Here is a 15,214-nt window from a genome sequence, read left to right as displayed (position 1 = left end):
GCTGCCGACATAAATGAAAAGTGAGGATATCGAACCGTGTTCCATTGATTAAGTGACAACGTAGAACTGATTGGACAACTGAAATTACAATCCAAGTCAAATTCCTTACCAAAGTGTGTTTTGGACCCGTTGTTCCTACACTGCCCAAGGTAACTCTATTGTGTTACAAATGGGAAATGAAGCGTTATGAGATGAATGAAATAGTGTGATATGATGCACGTCTTACAATGAAAAGTTTCTCTCAAAATGTCCTGTGATTAATAGCAGCATTATGAAATATGGTTAGTGTTTTCTCCATGGGGATATAGATATAGAGATTGACATGTAAGTTCCAAAAGAATTACATGGACTGGTTCAAATAGTTCCAAAACCACGGAACACATTCTTAACTTGTTTGAGGCATTCACTTACAATCCGACGGATGTGGTATACTCGTCTAAGTGATTATTTGATCAGTCAGGGATATGAATGAATGCCCTTGCGCGTTAAACTAAGAAGTTTTATTCTGAATTGCTAGAGTTACATTTTATGTTGTTGACATGAATCTCACTAAGACTCTAGAAGAGCTTGAGAAAACTGCCTCGCACTTGAAGATGAAATTTGAGACGAAGGATCTTAGGAAAACTCATTTATGCCTTGACCCAAAGTTCAAGTATTGTTTTGACGGTACCTTGGTCTACCAGTCGAACTACACCCCGAAGGTGTTACCTTGGAGTAAACCTATGGTCATCCATAAATTATATGCAAATAAGACCGTTGAAGAGGTTATGGAATCCGAAATTCCATATCTAAGTTCAACTTTGCACTTCATTGTACTTAGCTCATTATATTAGATAGGACATCTCCTTCACTGTTGATCTATTGGTAAAGATACAGCACCGCGCCTACACGCAACCACTAAATTGGTATTAAAGACATACACTGAAGGTGCTATAAGGGCAAATCCCAACGCATCTCGAAGGGATCCGACCCCCCTGATCCTCAGAATGATATTTGCCTTGTTTGTTATGCTGATGCAGGTTACTTATCAAACTCGCACTAGGCAAAATCCCCAAATGGTTATGTCTTTATCGTCAAGGGATATTGCAATATCTTGGAGGTCTAGGATATAACCTTAGTTGCAAAATCTTCGAATCGTTCCAAGACTTGCCTCACTTTACTAAGCCACAAGTGAGATATGGTTAGGAGTTCTTGTTGAGCATATTCGAAGTACTTGCTGTTTTCTATCCATCATTGAGTCCTAACGATGATCCATGAAGATTATGCTGCATGTATCCACCCGACCAAGCCATGATATATCAACGAAGTAAACACCAAGACATATTACGTCTACATCTATATTAGCAAAGCATCATGATATTGAAGTCATGCAAGCTGATCCCAGACAACCTTGCCGACCCTTACACGACGACACTGCCGAAGTCAACCTTCCAGAAGCTTGTCCGAGGAATTGGTATGCCTAACTATCATATGCAATGCTTGTAGTTCTCATTTGGAAGTTTTGTCAAACTCAAGGGGAGTATCCAGAAGTATACTCACTTGATCTTAATGTACTCTTTTTCCCTACGATTAGGAGCATTTTTCCCTACGATTAGGAGCATTTTTCCCATTGGGTTTTTGCTACCTATCTAGGTTTTAACGACACACCTATCCTGGGCTGATCATACCCTTGTGAGTTCTTCTACTTACGTCCAAAAGACGTATAGTTTTGACTTAATGCAACTTCTCACTTTTCTCCTTAGTCTATGGGTTTTCTCCCACCTTGGGTTTTACCATAGCGAGGTTTTGTGAGTTTTACCTTTTTATGCATTCTTCCGTTGATTTGAGACTCGCATTCGCTCATTGTGCTGATGACTTCATCAACTTTACTTACTTCATCCTTGAAGACCTGATGTGCCATTCACTTGAGTATTTTCACACTCAAGGGGGAGAATTACAATTTTATTAGATTAGAAATGTGATTGTGTAAATCCTAGTGTATCTTGGAATATCTCCTATATTCCTATTATGAGTTGATTACCTATTAAGAGTTGTAATCCTAAAAGGGTAAGGAATTAACCTTCCCTACTACTATAAATAAAGGCACAATGACGCGGAATAGAACACACCTCACAATTACACATCTCTCTATGCCGCACCCTCTCTCTCTTTATATGGCCTCCATAATTGTTCAATAAATTATGCCAACAACAGAATTGTATTTTTCTTTTTAGTAATATCGCTTGTATTAAAGAAAATATGCACATTATATATTTTCGTAAAAAAACATAGTTACATATACATGTATAACACAGGGTATACAATGAAATATAATAAGATACATATTACTTACCTTATATACTAAATATCGTTCATATACAAATATTTTCTCAAAATATTCGTCGATATGTCTGTAAATTAAGCTATTGGTATTTTCACAAAAATCGATATTTAAAATGTTAGAAATTGTGAAAACACCAATGTGAAACAAAATGGGAAATGAATGGTTGAGTAATAGTATGGTTGTTTACACTGAGAGAGGTGTTTTTGCTTTTATTGATAATGAGCCTATTATGCGACGCTTTTATGACATGAAACCTCACCGGCGGTAATGTATTGATAAATTATGAACGACATTAACATTGTTTACCATCTAAAAGGATTTGGTTGTCTAAATTTTTTTGGGACATCTTACCCTTTTAAATTTTGCCTCTTTCCCAACAACTCTTGGCTTCGCTGCTGTTTGTGAGATCAACTCGTCAACTTAATGTTGGGAATGCGTTGAAATGCAATGAAAGATGATGTGAGGACTTGCGATGATGGAGTTGTACAACTATTTTGCTACATATGGATGAGCAACATGGAATGTGAGATCACATGCTTTTGTACTCAGACCAATATTTAAGTTCATGGATGGTTCACACCATTCTTTCTTAGGACTACACCCGTGGCTTGATTCTCCTTTCAGAAGATATGTAGGCAGTCTTTTTCGGGTTCAACAACACCCCTTAATCAACATTATTCTCCCCTCGCTGGAGATCATGGGCAAGTCCGACTTATGACCATGCTTTTACAAAAGCATGGGCTCAGAAAATCATGGTCTCAAATATTGGTTGGCCAATCAACTTTTCAAAAATAGGTCTGAGTACAAAAACATGTGATCTCACATTCCATGTTGCTCATCCATATGTAGCAAACTAGATGTACAACTCTATCATCCCAAGTCCTCACATCATCTTTCATTGCATTTCAACCCATTCTTAACATCAAGTTGACGAATTTGGATTAAGGCAAATTCTCCAACGCATTCCTTATCAACAAAAGACTGTATGCAATCTCCATAGAAAACCTTTGGTATTACATAAAGAGCCTCCCTCTCACAATCAATGTTGAACAGAGGTTTGTATCTCCCACCATTGATTGCCATTAGAACAGGGCATGCCAATTGACATTACACAAGCGTAGTAAATGGGATTCAAATGTAAACCCAAAAATCGGAAAGCTGGAACCCACAAGTTTAGAGAGAAAATTTCAAAGGTTAATTGATTAATTCTTGAATGATGATTACATAGAAGACAAAAGGTTCAAATACACTTAACTTCGCCCTAGGGAAGCTTAGGAATCTTAGGAAAATTAAGATGACATAAATTGAACGAAAAGCCAAAAGTACAATTTTTATTACAAACTTTAAAATGCTGTTTTGGGAGTCTAAAACGACCTTAGATGACCTTAAACACGACGGGCTCATGGGATGACCATGACTCTTGTTTTGCTCACAATTCTATTCAAAACGATATATTATACGCCCAATTCTAATACCAAAATACTTCTTATTGCCTTTTATGTCGCCATATCAAATGAATCCGATATTTCCCAACTTTAATTCTTCTTTTTTCAAAATTTGAAACATTTTATTTTCTTTATCTTTCTTCGTCGGAATTGACTCATATCTTGTCTTATATCAGACTCCTCCACTTAAAAAAACTCAACCTTGAGTTCTACTTAAAACGATCTTGATAGCTAGTTGGCAACTCCCTTGTTAAGCAAATAAATTCTTCAAGTTGAGAAGCACTGAAAGTTCAACTCGAGAAGCCCAACTTTCAGTGAAATTAGGTGAAATATCATCAAATTAATTCCGTAAACAAGATTGAAATATGCCATCGATAATCAAAATATTTTCTTTCCCCAATTTTTTTTGTTTGGTCAACAATGGAATTTAACCCCTATTTAGTAGATTGCTGATTCTCCAAAAGTCATAGCAGTTCATAATCACCCATACCTTGAATTTCTTGGGTCTCCACTTGTGGGTTGTCATGTTTTAGGAGATCTTCTTCAACAAGATTCTCAATAAGTAAAATTACTTGTTCATTTCTTCCACCTTGACCTCCACCGTTTCTTGGCATAATGAAATATCATTCTCCATCACTTTAGCTTCTTTTCTAATGAATGCTTCACCAGTACTTGCCAAATACAATTTGTATAAATAAAAAAGGAATTGCTTAACAATTAGTCACTTCAACCAACGCCAAGTGATAGGATTTTACCTTGTTGTCGTCTAGACTCTTTCATTTGATCCTACCATAAACGCACATCACCCTCTAAACAAGAAGCAATGATCTTCACTTTCTTCCTTTTCGGAATTGGTTGTATCTTGAAAAGTTTCTCTACATCCTCAACCCACAAAGAGAAAACCTTCAATGCAATCACTTCCCAAGAAAATAGGAATATCTTCAACATCAACTAGATGAGGTTGGCTTGGGGCAATTCCCTTTGCGCACGCCGCATCTATTGCCATTCCCTTACGAACAACGTCGCTTAAGGTTTTGCTTCTCCCATAATCGATTGCCAAAGAACAGGGCAAATCCCTACTTTGATACTAATTTACGCATCACGAGCGTGAAGGATTACAAACGTAAATCCTGAAGAACAAAGAATTCTGGAGTCCACTAGATTTTGAGAGAAAACCGAAAAGGTTCTTTCATTAATTTTGAAATTGATGAATTACATTGGAAGCCAAACAGCTTAAAAAGACATAAACACAGCCTTGGGGAAGCTCAAGGGTGTTAGGAAATTAAAATGACATGAATTCCGACAGAAATTGAAAAGTTCAAAATTTATTACAAAGTTTATTTTGCAGTTTTGGACTTTTAAACAACCCCGGATGGCTAAAATTCATCATACATCGCAGCAAAGTAGTGAGTTTGAATTGAGACGTCGCGCTCTTTTCGAAAAGGTATCATGGGCTCAAAACAGAGCTCGAACGCAAAATATATGAATTCCCGCTGTGTCCTTTTGTCTTCCTTCAGTTCATTTGTCAAGCAACCAAAAGATCCTAACACAATATTCCTCTTCCTATTTTAACGCCATATTTGGCGTTTGAGTGGAGATTTTCTCTAATGCGCCATTCCTTGTTAGTTTTAAAGCGCTCCATTTTCTTTACTTCTTAAAAATTCACCCCAATCTTATCCTACATCATTGTTCACAGTAAATCATTTTGGTCATTCTGTGATAAATTTGTCAATATATTCGTTAAATTATCACGTAAACGATCACATGACTACCTTTTAAAGATTATTTTTGTCAAACAAACCCCTCCACTTAACGAGAATAGTACCATAGCAGAATCAGTGCGTACTGACTCTGATTAATTTATGTCTATTAACTGGAAGAAAAAAAAATACACCACCAAATATAAACTAGAAAAAAGCATCTGGCAGTTGGATTTGTTTTCTTATAATTTCGTTTAATTTAAAGTAGAGTATAAATTTACCCCTTCATCATTTCATTTAGTGCAAATTTATCGTTGTATATCTCATAAAAGAAGGTAAGGTATCAAATTATCAATTCTATAGATCTATACAATTAACTCGTTACTTTTCTCTCGCAACACAAACAATATATTCATTGAAAGAATGGGAGGAAGCATTTGTTTCATCATAAACTATCCTAAATACATATCCAAACCATTCAACCAATTGCTATATTCACAATAATTTCAAAAAAATTAAAAATACACTTCACTCGTAATAAATTCAAAAAGAAAATGCAAAGTTTTGAGGTCTTAATAATTTACAAATACGTATGAATTTGCAGTCAGTTACATTTTTTTGGGATATAATAGAATACATACACGATATTATGCATACTTCGGTACAAAAATTCTTCATTGCAGGCATATAATTATGAGTTTTTGAACGCTACCAGTCATGAATTCCTTCTAGCACGATTACAATGAGCATCACTAATCTCTAAATAAATTTCTCTAGAATCCTTCATTTGAGAGGATCTGAGGGCCGAAAAGTCTCCAACCGCAAGTTGGAGGACGTACGGATAATCTCCGTACGTCTTCAAACCCTTCTCCGACTTGATAATCTCCAAGACGTTCCCAAGAATGTTGCCTGCAAGCCCTACTTCCAGAAGAAGCCCTGGCTCCTCTCCATCTTCGTGTATTAATTGACCGATCTGATTCAAGGAAACGACATTCCTAAAATGACCTGTGGAAAGATAAGGCCAAGAAACACTGGTGCTCTCGGGGCATCAATCACCGTATCCTCTAAGGTCGACAGAACAATTTAAAAAAACCTGGGCAGATAAAAGAAGAAATTAAATAATAGAAAAATGCACAATACCGAGAAGACCATCAATTTCAATAACCAAATGCAGATGTAAACTTTCCCTTAACCTTTGATGAGCTGAGATTGACTCAAAGTTCCATCATGGGTCTTTGTGAGGTTGACTAGAAGCTTTGCCAAGAGATCTCTTTCAGCGTCCTTCCTCTCAAAAGAGTCTGTGATCCAAAGAGATATCATCGATGGATGGAACTTGGTGAGTTCAACTCTTTAATGCGTAAAGCAATCTCTTTCTCGTCTCGAGCACTGAAAATAGAAAGGAAGACAAAATTAAGGAGGAGCGTATGAAAAATCTTAACAAGGGTTATCAGAAGTTCCATAATACATCAAACCATATATATCTAGAACGTAATCTAAGATGAGTTCTTGGAAAGCCAATGACTGAACATCAACAATATGTATTTAAATCTTTAATGTCAAAGATTGTGAGCATCCGCCGAGGTCTGACTCTGACATCAAGCGGATGCATCAGGGCAAAAATGAGTTGTTTTAATATGGTAAGAAGAAAGCAGGGGAAAACGAGGCTGGCCACAATTAAACTAAACACATTTAGTTATCACATTACTTGTCATTACATTCACAGCATTCAAGTCAACCTAGAAGTTTCCAAAGTAGCAGGTCAAATGTTGTACAAAGTCTACAATTCTCCATGCAAAATAACTTCCCAAGGTTCTCAATATCCTTGAATGCACAACAATAAATTCAGCAAAACGTTACGAGGGCAGATAACGCTCCAAAAAATTAAGACATACATGAAAAATGACAAAATGATCCAAACTTATTTATTTCTATATCTGCGTAAGTTATGCAAAGAAACCCTAAAGTATATTTTTCAATACATGTGAAAAAAAAAACGTAAACCTTTAAACAATTGCAATCATGCGGTTTAACTAAAACAATTGGCCAACTGCGTAGGAAGTGAATTTTCCAATTGAGATCTAACAATTATAGATAGAAATCACTGTCCTACGGTCTACATTCTTTTATTTTCTTTTCTAACACATAAATTCAAACTTAAGGACCTCTACCTACACCATACTCATCCCATGCCACTTGAACTTTGCTCATGGATCCCATATTCTGACACCAACTACATTTATGAGAATCCGAACGAATTGTGTCTACCACTTTATAACATAGCATACAAGTAATCGCACAAAAAAATCCATCACAACTAACTCAACTCCTCTACTTTGATTTTTTTTTCTTTCTTTTCCATCCTGTCTTCTATACCACCCCCTGTGGGGTCCATTCAATGCCAGAGACAAACAACCCCGATTCTATTTATGCAACTTGAAGTTGACCAAAAATCCTGGAAGATGACCAACCATTGCTCCTAAGTCCTATTCATTCCCCTGGCACAGAACACACATGCCCCACTTTCCCTTCAAGAATTGAATGCATAATCACGTTAAGCAAATCATAGGCAGATTTTTTTAGCACGCAGAGAATTATCACATCTGAAAGATGCATTGAACTAAAATACAACAAAAATTAATTAGAACGGTCTAAAGCATGCATGACAAAAGGAATGAGAAAGGACTGCTCTCTCAAAAAATAAGAATATACCTGTAAAATTCTCTAATTGCTGCCAAAGACATATCTCTAAGGCGGTCTTCAGTCAACACATTTTCTGAAGGAACATTTTGTGTTAAAGCTACTCCATATGCATGTGTGGGTGGTGAAGTTGGAAGAGTTCTATCGAAACTATGAACATTAGGTGAAGATAACATAGTTGATCCTCTTGGACTAGGAGGCCCCCTTCTAGCTGATGGATTGATTCCAGGACCACGGACCAGCCTACTAGACTGTGCTTGTCGTTCTTGTGCAGCATCTATGTGCACTTCCTCGATCTTTATTCGTCCTTCAACTTTCCTCCTCTGTTGCCATTTTTTCTTTCTCAAATCAATTGCATCATTCAACATGAACCTAACTCTAGAAGATAATTTCATGTTATTTGATAAGCTTTTCATCCTTTCAAAATATGCATCCATGTACTCCTTGGCTTTTGGATGATCAATCATCTCCCCAATGGTGCTCATTAGTTTGCACAAAGCTTCAATATCTTGCTCATCTGGAGTCTGTTGCTGACCAAACAACTTTTCAATGCATTTGTGCATTATTCTCTCGGTCAACATTCTCTTTTTGTATAGCTCCCCAATCAAGCTAACATTACCCAACCTTTGTCTTCGCGCTTTGATTCTTTTCCCCTCTCTTTCTTCTTCAGACTGTTTCACCTGACCCTCCTCATCAGCCTTATTGGTCTCCTCTTGCTCTCTTCCTCCCCTCTCAAATTCCTCCTGGCACTTGTTATAAAGCAATATCTTAAAAGTTATCTTTTCATTGTCCTCACCGAAATCAGGCAACTCTCCGGCAAGATAAAAACAGAAGTTAGCATACATCTCACAGAAAGTAGGCTCCATAAGAGCCTTGTCAAAGATCTGTGAAATGACACCAGTTAGAGTCGTGGCATTATCTATATTAACAGCTTTCACTTGCTCGAATAGTTTTTCAAAGTTTTGAGGAGTTAACTTGTTCAGTATAGCCTTTAACTGCCTTTGTTTGGCCTGCTCTTCATCACTCACTTTACCCACTTCATACTTCCTGTCAGCTTTGTGCATCACCTGTAATGGAGTATGAGGAGAAGGCATCAAGCCCTTAGGTTGAAAATTCGTAGCTCTCTGCCACCTGTCAGCATCAGAATTATTTCTTTGCATCCCTCCCTGATGACCAACAGAGTGAGCAGGCCCAGGCAGGATCCCTCTAACATGCTGCTGAACTGGTGTCGGTGCACGCGGATTCCTCAAAACACCAAAATTTGGTCCCTGGCCAGTTCGGAAATTGGCAGCACCTCCCATATTCCATCTATCATCATCCATTATTCCACTCCCACGACGGTCAAGTCTTGCGGCCCCTCCTTGCCTATCAACAATTCTTCCCGGACTAGGGAGCGAATCATAATAAATAGAAGGAGCAGCATTCACATTAGCATTCAAGATCTGTGCTATATCAGACATAATTTCAAAACCTTCTGGAAGCTCCGTATATTGCACAGAAACTTCAAAAGGAAATCTCTGGAATATTTCTTCGCCCCATGTTCATGTCCATCTTTGTCATAATCATCCGCTCCACGGACCTGCTCTCCAGTATCTGAGGTTTCCAGTTTCGGTGCATGCGGATTCCTCAAAACACCAAAATTTGGTACTTGGCCAGTTCGGAAATTGGCAGCACCTCCTTTATTCCATCTATCATTATCCATCATTCCACTCCCGCGATGGTGAAGTCTTGCAGCCCCTTCTTGCCTGTCAATAATTCTTCTGGGTTCAGTGGTGGTCACAACTGGTACAGACTCCTCAGTTGGAGCATCTGAAGAAGAGGACAAAAGATTTGAAACCTGTTTTTCAACTGAAGCAGTAGCAGTTGCACTTGCAGATACTTTTTCCATCACCGGCAATGATTTAAGGATGGATTGGTCACCTGCGGATTGCATAATTTCTCCTGATTGTCTCGAAGGCTTGGATAATTCACCTTGTTCAACAACAGTTGAGCTGTTTGGCAATGGGTCGACAACCTTCTGTCCAACCGTTCCAGCAGGTGGTTTGATTACAACAGGACCAGTTGCGGATGGAACAGAGGCACTTACATTACGTATTTGCATTTATCAATATAAATGATGTTATTATTATTTTTTCATTTATTTGGTTCTCTTTCCACGTGGGGTATGCTTAGTTAAACACAGAGGCAAGCATATTCATTTAGAGGCTTTATAACCAGGAATCCTTATACATCCATGTTTAACTATAAATTTGTAGTATTATTTTAATATATGTAATATTTATTATAATTTATTATATTTTAATTGACGTGTCCTAACCGTGTTCGTATTCTATTTTTTTAATTTATCGTGTCACGTGTCACCGTATCCATATCCGTGCAACTTAGAACACATTACTAAATCACCTATTTGGGAGAAAACTGCCAAGAAAATCTAGCATTGACATCGTAACGTTGCTATATAACAGTAAAAATATGCCGACATTCCCCAACATCGATTACAACAACATCCCCATGGTCCAGAGTGTGAACTTACGCTTTGCTGGTGTAGTGGGTTTTCTTGTGTCAGAAGTCACGGAGACAGATTGAGAAGTCGGAGGCTTTGGAACAATTCGGGAGCATCTCTGAGGGGCTAATGCGTCAGCTGTCTGGGGAGCTGTGCTTGCAATGGGTACATCGGAACCTCCTACATTATATCAATCGTAGGAAAACATTGCCAAGAAATGAAAATCAAACAAAATGGGAAACGCAGATTTTAATCTACAAAACAATCATGATATTATCCAATAAATTTCTAGACTGATAGAAGTGAAACTTCGAAATCTGTACCATGCAATTGGGGTTGTGAATTATGAGCTCCATTTTGTACGTCGCCACGTTGTGCAGGAACCATACCGGAAACCTGAGGACTTACACTGGTTACACTTACAGCGGCGCCGGTGCCCTTAGGGTAAGCGGGTGCGTATCCCCTGTGCTGCTGATTAGAGCTTGCGGATCGCCCTGTTTTCCGGTACCGAGTCTCGTTCTTATCCGACGTTGATTGATTGAAGGACATATATTCCTACGATTAATTCCGAAATTTTTTGTTCCTAAATCTTCTCTGCAACCAAAAATGCAGATCCACAAACCCCAAATCAAATAAATCAAACCTAATTAACCGAAAATCATACCGTAAAGCGAGTGTTTAAGAGAATGATTAGGGTTTGATTGGAGTACCTTGAGAGTGAGAGTGAGAGTGAGGAGAAAGAATTAAGGTTTTATTGAGAAACCATGAGAAAGTGCAGAGAGTGATATGAGCGTAAGTGACTTTAAATGATCGAAAAAGACTTATAATCCTTCGGACCAATCATTTTTCTTTCCTCTTTTCCTCACTAAGCAACCTCCTCGCTAAGCAAACTCACTAACCTAAGATAACGGATCCAGATCATCTCCGGACCCTTCTGTGGGGATCCATCGGGATGCTTGCTTTCATTCTGGCCGTTAGATGAGATCGTGCGGCCAGAGATTTATTTATTTATCCATCTCCTCTCTGCAAAACGAGGTCTTCTTCCTCTTTCCTTTCATCTTAAGACCTTACTTTCTCTGCTCTTCCTCCTCCTCCACCTTCCCCATAAATTCAACAATTCAAAGTTTATTTATTTATTTCTAATTCTCCTACGTGATGGATAACCAAGATTCAAGGAAATTCTTGTTCTGTAATTTTTAATGCTCTAACTAGCACGGTTCTTGGGTTGTCAAAAATTATTGGACGAAATTTTCGATATTTTCTTCATTGATTGTTTACAAATTGAGAGAAATACAGACAGAGACGAAGGAAATGAATCCAAATTTAAAGAAAGAAATGGGGTTCCCAATTCTTTCCCACGCCCAATGAGAAATGCCTTCAACTAGCACTTGATTCATGGCATGTCCCTTGGACATGCTTCAAGGCGCCCGAGGACTTGTGCCTTCATTTCCTCTGTGGGCTAGGGTGAATACTACCAGCGGATCTGGTGACTCCTTGAATAGTCGTCCCTCTGCTAACCAAAAAGAAGCCACTGATGCGGATAAAAAAAGACGGGGTGGAAGGTTCCCAGGAGAGATTTGGAGCAGAGGTACGAGATGAATTAGCCCATAGGGAAAAAAGACTTTTGGAAAGGATTTTTCCAAATAAAAAAAACCCGTAATTTAGAAATTAAAATAAAGTTGCGCAGAGATAGAGATGGAGATGGAAAAGGAGAAGACAGCACCAGCGACAGAGAAATATGAGCAAAATATTGCAGGGACCGGTGCAAGTGTGTTATGAACCTAACAAAGACAAGGGGAAGACTGAAGAGAGACAACCGGAACGGAAGGAGAGTAGACCTGGCGACCCCGTTTTGCGAAGAGGAGTTTTGAAAAAACAATTAATCTGTGGCCGCACGATCTCATCCAACGGACATAATGAAATCGTCCGGCCGGATCCCCAGAGAAAGGTCCGAAGATGAGCTGAATCCTATAATAACGACGAAAACATAAAAAGTTTATTCGTGCCTATTTAATTTTCTGGTGTCACCTCTTGGTACTATTGTGTAATAGTGTTCATTTTTACTTGTAAATGAGAGATTTTAGATTCGATTTTCGTCAAAGATGAATTTGAACCATATTATTATTAGCTCATTATGAGGCTTAGTCAATTTGAACCACATTATTATTAGCTCATTATGAGGCTTAGCTCACCTTCTCACCGTTTAATGAAGATAATATCATATGTTTCAAAAAAAAAAATTTCTAGTGTCATTACTGCTTACTATTACGATTTAATAGTATTAATTCTCACTTGTAAGTGAAAGTTTTTCTTTTCTATCAATTTGGTGCACGCACACTATTTGATCAATTTAATGAAAGTTCAACAATCAATTCGGTTAAAGGCTAAATTGATACAATTTTAATACCTTATAGTGTAAACTAACCAATGTAGTTTGTCAATACTTATCAAATTTATTGTTTAATTTTCTTTATTTTTTAACTTTTTATATCTTTCTATGATCATTATTTTTGTTTGTGTTTTTTGTTTTTTTTGCTTTGTGATTAGTGGCGAAGCCATAGATGACACACCTCGACCGTGGACGAGGCGTGCTGGCCGTCACGAGAGAGTGATATAACTATGTGCACAGTGCGGAAGCAAAATTAATAATAAAAGTACGAATAAATAAAAACCAAACTACTAAACAAGGTAGTACAAGTGCAAATGTGAGCGACGAATATTCAGAGCACAGGAAACCTAAGTATTGTCCAAAAGAATGAATACAAAATACACAACGCCAAAAGGTATTCCTACGTTTGAGATATTCTGTCAGAACCACTGAACAATCCTCGTGAACCGTCCAAGTTGCCACTAACTAAAACTTGGAGGGGCGCAAAACAGAAAGTGTGAGTGGGCAAAAACAAAGCTTTTCAAAATCATTTCAATATCAAAAGTTCTAACTCCTCGCCATAAAACCTGTATACTTTCCCAGAAACCAGAATATACATACATACATATATATATATATATATATATATATATATATCCATAAGCATGATTAAAAGTATGCCATGACAAATGTCTCAACATAAGAATGAAGGTAATCTAGGTGACGTTAAACAATATAAATAACATGTCAGCCGGAGTCACCTAACGTGACCTGTACGGCTGAATCTAGAGCTCATGTCCACAACTCACTAACTAAAACCTGCACACAAGTCGAAACCACCTAAAGTGGTCTGTACTACAGGATTGGGTGTAAATCAGTACGCTCAAGTGCTACGATCACGTGAAGGCTTGGTGAATAATCACGGGTCACCTACGAGTCAGAACCACCTATAGTGGTCTGTACGACAGGACTGTGCACCTAACTTGGATCCAAGATGAGCGTGTGGTATAGGAGGTGAACATCACGTGAAAGACTGTGCCCTACTCTGGGCGGGAGCACTAACACCGGGGGTGCAGGTTATGAGCTCTCTATGCATCACACATAACCACTAACTCACAATCATAACCCATACGCTTACCTGGCACTTACCTGTGCGTCCACAGCACCAACATATATATATATATATATATATATATATGCAACCACAAATGCATAAATAAATACGCAAACATTATGCATGGCCTTTAAAACATATAAACACTTATATTTGATTTTCTGGGAAAAACACAAGTATATAGGTATATACGGAAAACCAAAAGCCCACTCATTGGTATGTGGAAGGGTCGTAACCCCCTTGCCTCGAGTGACCGCACTCGTCCTCGGGATAGGTCTCACCTATATGCGAAACAACTATAAAGACGTTAATTTAAAGCACATAACCAACATTACGTAATAACTTCTCATACAATACTTAAATGGGGTGTGCGAATACACCAACGCGATCTACTCAACCTCACGAACATCCCCATATTTTTAGAAAATTTTTTCCGACGTCGCACTCGTCGGCCACGTGCCAGGCACATTGACGGCGTCAATTAACGCCGTCAGGAATATTCCGTTAAAACTAACAGATTCCGTTAAAGTTAACCTGATGCCGTTAGGAATATTCCGTCCAAACTGACGGAATATTCCGTCGTCTTCTCCGGCCAACCTCCGGCGCCGTCGTCGTCGCTGGAAAACTGGGAAAAGTTCAAACCTTCGTTTCTCACTCGTTTTTCAACCAAATTTCATGAAATTGGTACCAAAATGAAGCTTACAACTAGTAGAACAAAACCTTACCACTTTAAAGACCTAAAATCCACGAAATCTCGTCGGAAAACTTCACAAAATCCAGCCAAACCTGCAACTCACAATCCCAACTTCCAAAACCTTCAAACGAACCACGCCGAGCTTCCTAAGGACCTCACCAAGCTTCCTACAAGCTTCAATTTCCTTAAAAAACAACATTTCACGTGTGCATGAACAGTGACCAAAATCCGGGATCCATGGTCTGACGTGAAAACGAAGGATTTCCTACCTGAAATAGATATGGTTGAACTCGTATAAACTTCACGAACACGAAGGTAAAATTTTCTTCCTCGATCCGTAACGTTTTCATCGCTTTTTGTTCTTGTCCGT

The 15,214-nt window shown here is 38.2% G+C and overlaps 1 long non-coding RNA gene and 1 pseudogene across 1 annotated transcript; both read right to left on the bottom strand.

The window, feature by feature from the left end:
* Positions 1–6,131: 6,131 nt before the first annotated feature.
* LOC137734203 (eukaryotic translation initiation factor 4G-like) lies at positions 6,132–10,266 on the bottom strand (annotated as a pseudogene).
* A 387-nt stretch (positions 10,267–10,653) lies between these two features.
* On the bottom strand, positions 10,654–11,491 carry LOC137733411 (uncharacterized). The gene is made up of 3 exons (XR_011068469.1): positions 11,379–11,491; positions 10,992–11,262; positions 10,654–10,848 (listed from the first exon to the last, which is right to left on the bottom strand). It is a non-coding gene; the product is annotated as an uncharacterized lncRNA (long non-coding RNA).
* Positions 11,492–15,214: the final 3,723 nt, after the last annotated feature.

This window comes from Pyrus communis, chromosome 5 (assembly GCF_963583255.1).
Source record: "Pyrus communis chromosome 5, drPyrComm1.1, whole genome shotgun sequence".
Lineage (NCBI taxonomy): Eukaryota > Viridiplantae > Streptophyta > Magnoliopsida > Rosales > Rosaceae > Pyrus > Pyrus communis.
The sequence above is the reverse complement of the archived record's forward strand: the minus strand, read 5'-3'. Positions and strand labels throughout refer to the sequence as shown.